Source organism: Poecilia reticulata, linkage group LG13 (genome assembly GCF_000633615.1).
Source record: "Poecilia reticulata strain Guanapo linkage group LG13, Guppy_female_1.0+MT, whole genome shotgun sequence".
NCBI classification, from domain to species: Eukaryota; Metazoa; Chordata; class Actinopteri; order Cyprinodontiformes; family Poeciliidae; genus Poecilia; species Poecilia reticulata.
The window spans coordinates 7,719,940-7,725,682 of NC_024343.1; the positions used below are offsets into that span (position 1 = coordinate 7,719,940).

The 5,743-nt window shown below is 38.3% G+C and overlaps 1 protein-coding gene across 1 annotated transcript in view; it reads left to right on the forward strand.

The window, feature by feature from the left end:
• The window catches only part of bcas3 (BCAS3 microtubule associated cell migration factor), a 386,180-nt gene that overhangs the window by 330,834 nt on the left and 49,603 nt on the right, over positions 1-5,743 (forward strand). The gene's annotated exons all lie outside the window — the stretch shown is intronic.

Here is a 5,743-nt window from a genome sequence, read left to right on the forward strand (position 1 = left end):
ACGCTAAAAGTTGGACAAAGTCCCACCGTCTGTGAAAGCGAAGCGCTGCTGATTTTACATGTCGCCATATCTTATGATTTATGCAGCTATTATCGATTAGACAGACATCTTCTCCCGCTCAGAGGAAACCACTGCGCATGCCTTGGAGCTCCGCGTGCGAGTAAAGGGGGAGGCGATGGGTGACAACAGACATGTAAGTCACGTTATTGCTTGGATTTTACGGCGCCACCTTAAATCCCTGAACTTCACATTTTAACGGAAAAAAAGCTCAATGCGACTTGGATGTAATGAGTAACGCGACACTTTTGTAGAAATGTAGTGGAGTAAAAGTAGAAATTATCCATTATTAAATCTACTTAAGTAAAGTACAGATACACGATAGTACAGATAAGATACAGATAAGTACAGGAAGGAAGTACTTGTGCTTCGTTACTTCCCACCACTGCTTAAAAGCCACAGAATAAACCTGGCTTGTAGAGTTGGGTACACATAAATTATACACTGACAAGCCAAAAAAGCTTGGCCAAATTTATCTTTTCCTCTTGTGACATGGCATGATACTCCTGTACCTTTTTCAAACCCTATGGTATGTAGCACTAAAATAATACAGCAGGATCTTAACATTCTGTCAGGACTAAGATGTAACTGCTGAATCAGACTCATTTCAGAATTTGTCCTTGTGCTTCTGGGTCTGTACTGCTTGGTGAATCCTTCTGATAAATGTTGGTTGCCTTGGTTCCTCGGGATACCTCRTAAGCTTTGTAGACCACTTTTAAAATCACAGTAATGGAAGTAGTATGTAGTTCTAATAAGTACTGACAGGGGTGGGAAGACCTGGATACAAATTCATGCAACTCATTTTAGATTTTTATTTGTGCAAAATTGTGAAAACAAGTTGTCCTTTTTCATGCACTTTATAACTACGCTGTACTCTGTATTGCTTAAACAGAGGAGAGATGTTTTTCTTTTTATTGCTTGATGGTGCTAAAACTCCAGAGTAGACAGAATAATCGGCCCAGGTCCAGTCTGTGACAGGCAGTGGCTTTAAACAGACAAAAGCAAGAAGATGAGAGCAAAGACTGAGGAGAGCATTCCCAGGTGGCTGCTTAGCTTTCAGAACAATTCTCCCCAAACCTGATGAGGAAATGAAATGTTCTCCCCATCCCTTCTATCCAATGTGATTAATTCCCTGTAAGATGCTTGCTTTTAGGCCCAAGAGAGTCATGATAATGGAGGATTTATTCTGTTAGAATGAATGAGGCTAGTGGAGTAGTGTTAGATGTTTTATAATGCTTTTCTCTCTCTCTGTTGGCTAAATGCCTCTTTCTCTCGCTCTCTTTTAGTCTGTCCCTCCTCCTTTCTTTAATGCAARCAGAATCATTTATCTCTGTTGTTAAGTATACACTACTTGATTCACTATAAGCATGGTRAGATAGATATTTTTATATTTCTTCTATAACCTGCTGACGATGCAACTGTACATCTGTATTTATCCCCTCTGGTGTGATAATGCCAGCTTAGGGACACATTAGGCGAGGCAGGGTGTTGAGATCAAATGGGATTGTGGAGGATTTCCAGGAACACGGGGTTGTGGCTTTAGTGATGGGAATCCTCTTCGTTTACCCCCCTGAGAGAATGCAAGCACGCGCTGTACAATATTCCAGTATTCAGACAGCAGACCACAGAAGGCAGGACCAGTTGTCAGACAACAGAACATACACACGTTGCTTTAGGCATTACAGAGGAAGCTTTTTTTTAGATATCTGCAGAGAAATCAGGGTTTTATTTCAGATCAAATGACAATTTATAGAAAAATACCCTGTCAAATGCAAAACTGGTCTTCTAGCTTAACACTGAAGTAAAATACAAAAATAATACAAATCAATACAAAATAAAACATTAAGGCAGAAGGAACACTTTGCCAAATATGTTTTTAAAAATTATTTACATGAAATCCCTATTTATGGTAGGTAATGTGTACATTTTAGAAAAGGGTAATGCTCTTCCAGTGGCAATAAATGGCATTTACTGTATCTTATTAGTCTTAACTGAAGGAAGAGCTGCTGAGCTGAACGTTATGGTCTGTGTCAAGTTCGGCAAATAGCCAGAGCTAAAAGCCAAGAAACCTTGCAGAGTTTTCTTCCAAATAAATCGAGTTGGTGGAGTAATTCAGCTGCATGCAGGCAATGTTAGCTAAATGATGACTGGTTAATCCAGTTCTGTTAAAGCTAGAGTATGTGACTTTCAGAAACAAAAAATGTTTTTTTGCATTTTTGCTAAAAATATTACTATGTTGTGACAGTGTACTATGAGAGGATGTTGCAAATACAAAAGAAGAGTTGACAAATCTGGTCACAACTTTTTGAAAAAGTTGCCGCAAAATCAGTAGTTTAAGGCCACAACTATCACACAAGAAAACATGGCAACATTCTGCGGGGACTGATGTAGTTTAACCTTGCAATAATACTGAAACAGTAAAGCGTCTGTTCTTGTCTATGTGTAGTGAACGCAGGAATTGACTGAAAACAGTCAGCAGATGGTTTTTACTTCTGCTGACTGTTTATTACAATCTCATGTAGTAGACTGTGTGCTGGTGTGTGTTGAAAATGTGTGACACATAAGAGTTTCCATTTTGTTCCAACAATTTTTCACTACTTACAAAAGTCCTGTGATCACATATTTGTATCAGTTCATACATGAAGAGAAAAGCGGAGTTATGACCTTTTCATTCTTTTGACTCCTCAAAGAGCTGAATATTGCTGTTTGTGATCCTTCTGCCAAATGGTACTTTTATAACTTTATGACTTTGGAATAAAATAGTTTTTCAGTGTTCTTATATCTGATGAGTGTTTCAGAAAGCATTTTATTAAAAGAACAGACACCCTTGTGTTAGTGTTTTGTAACTATTATAAACAATCTCAGATAAAGACAGCTCTTTAAACAGTTTTTGGGCTGTTCCTTCTGTGTGTTTGTGTCATTCATTACTAAGCTCAGTGGGGAATGAGTCGTTTTTCCAGGACATCATGGAATTCCATATTACCATAATTCCCAGTCGGGACTTTTAGTGGGGATGTTGGGGTGCCACATTGTATATCACTGGTACAGCTTTGTAAATAACTCTAACATATTTATTTGTGCTCCAGTAAACAGAGAATAGTACTGGTTTAGACTGGAACACTTCTCTGAAAATAGGTCTGGATTACAGACATAAGGAGAAAAATGACGATGGATGAGAACAATTTCCATGTGATTGATAAAGGCCTTTGACCCTTTCACACAACGTTTGATGCTCAAATGACAAGGCAAACATACTCTGTCTCATATAGACATACATGGAGATACTCAGGCGCTGACACACTTAAACCATGTAATTGAATATTGTGCAGAAAGCAAACATTCTCCTGTAAACATATCGTCTATCACCTCTATAGTTTAATCCATATCTTCAATGCCAAAACGAGATGCACACCAAACACACACGCACCCMCCCACACACACAAAGCTGCAGCTTGTCAAACAAACAAATGAGGCTGGAGTCCCTGTGAAAGTCATCACCATGACCATCCCAGCGTCATCATCACGTTATCCTGCTTCATTACACAGCAACACAATCCAGCCTGAAATCAATTAGCTGGCCATGCTTGTACCGTGAAGCGTACTCCCCACTCCCTGTCCTGTGCTTTGGTTTGATGAAAACTAATGTCCAACATCCAGACGAGAGGTGCAGCTGTGGAACTGCCACATCTTTAATTTGTCTTTTATTATTTTGGAAATGGCAAGAACCTTTGCTTCAGAACGCCCCATAGTGTCCATGGTAGCCGACTACATGGTGTGACTGAAGTCCGCTCTCATTTTTCAAGGTTAAGGATGAACTTGAATGCAACTTAATTTCCTTCACTTTTGACAAAGCATTTAGTTTTATTTTAAGATAAGCTGTTGTTATATTTTCAAGTGTTTTGTGTAAACATGTTAGTGGATGCACATAAGTTCTAGTAGACATTTACTAACTAAATAGGTTTTAAAAAAAAAGTTCAAAAAGTCTTTCAAAGAAAAATGTATATGTAACACAAACATTTTAAATAAAAATCAATAGTGGAACTTTTGAATGCATTTATTTTCTGTGTTTTTAGTTGCATCATCTAAATAATAATAATGAATCCACCACGAATGCTTGTGGTTAGAGAGTTAATCATTTTTCTCTAATATTAAGAAAAACATGAAGCTATAAGGTGACCCGCTGTTATGAGTCCAGTACAGTGGACTCATAAAAATGTAAGATGCAGCACATTTCTCAGCACACATTCTGGTCATATTGTAGTGGGAGTTCCTACAGTAAAAGCTCATTGTGTGTTACTCTCTACATCAGGTTAGCAAACATCCAATAACAGGTGGAAACCTCTCTCCACCAGGCATCATGACTACATTTTTTGACCACTGACTGTATTTAAATGAGCAAACTATTCATAGCATCATTTTGTTTCTTAAATTAATGTTGTCCTTCCACAGATCTTCCCTTCAGTTTATCATAAATGTTTCTCCTTAGTTTATGCCTGTAAGCATGTTCGCCTGAGCAAAAGCCTGCATGCCATCTGACTGCTGGTTTAGGGACAGTCTGTGCAGATAGTTAACCARCTGAGAGGAAGCCAGCTCTCTGTTTACTCTATATGCGTTATTGTGAAAACAAGCATGCTACTGTGTAAATCTACAGTTGGCCAGAATAAATGATGAATTTTCTTACATACACCAAACTCTGAAATATGAGTAAGGTATAATAATTCTCCTTTTATTCCCCTTGTGTGAATGTATTTAAAACAGCTGAACTGTTATTAACCTCTGTCCTAAAACCTCTGTGTTGTCTTTTACTGTGCTTTGTCTTTCTGAAACCCTTAGTTATGGAAATACAAAAAACAAACTAAATATTGTAAAACCATGCTGTGTTGACCCAAATGTGTCCGTTTGTAAAAGTTAGTTTCTCTTCAGTCCATATTAACCAGTCAGTGTGGAGCGCCTTGCAGAAGTTGAGTCCACCGGTGTGGATAGTCCTTTTGGCTCGGACGGGGCCGTGTTCCACATTAGGTCAAGTGTCTATCTTTGTTGTGCACATTAAAAATCTGTGCTTGTGAAAGGCCTGGTGAATTGTGYGTGTTTGTGCTCTCTCAGGTGCCTCATCACCTGATGTGTGTTTGCTCACCACTTTCTCTTAGAAACCAACATAATCACCCTTCCAGAAAACACATGCACATTCAACCAGAGTGTGTATTTTCTGATATGTGTGCAAACATGAGCATGGATGTTCTCGTACCATCAGTAGAGAGATATGTGGCTTTCAAGCATAGGGCACCAGCATTAATCAAAAACTCTGAAGTCCGATGTTAGACATGCCATGTTTGGATATTTACAGTGAGCCACTCAGTGTGGTTGTGCTCAGGTTCCACTAAAGGTGTCCATCCTTAGATTTCAGTCATTAAACAGTCCRTAAAATGTGTTCTTTTTTCATTCATAAGTTCAGTTCTTATTCTAAAATTAGTTTATTTCTTTAATTCAACCACAACATTGGTTGAATGTTGTGGTTCAACACAACATTCAACCAATGTTGAATGTAATCAGTTATTTAGTAATAACTGATTACTAAACTGCAATCAGTTATTAAACTGATTGCAGTTTAGTAGTCTTATGGCATGAGGGATGTCATGCCTTATGACATCCCTCATGCCATAAGGCATGAGGGATGCCTTATACATAT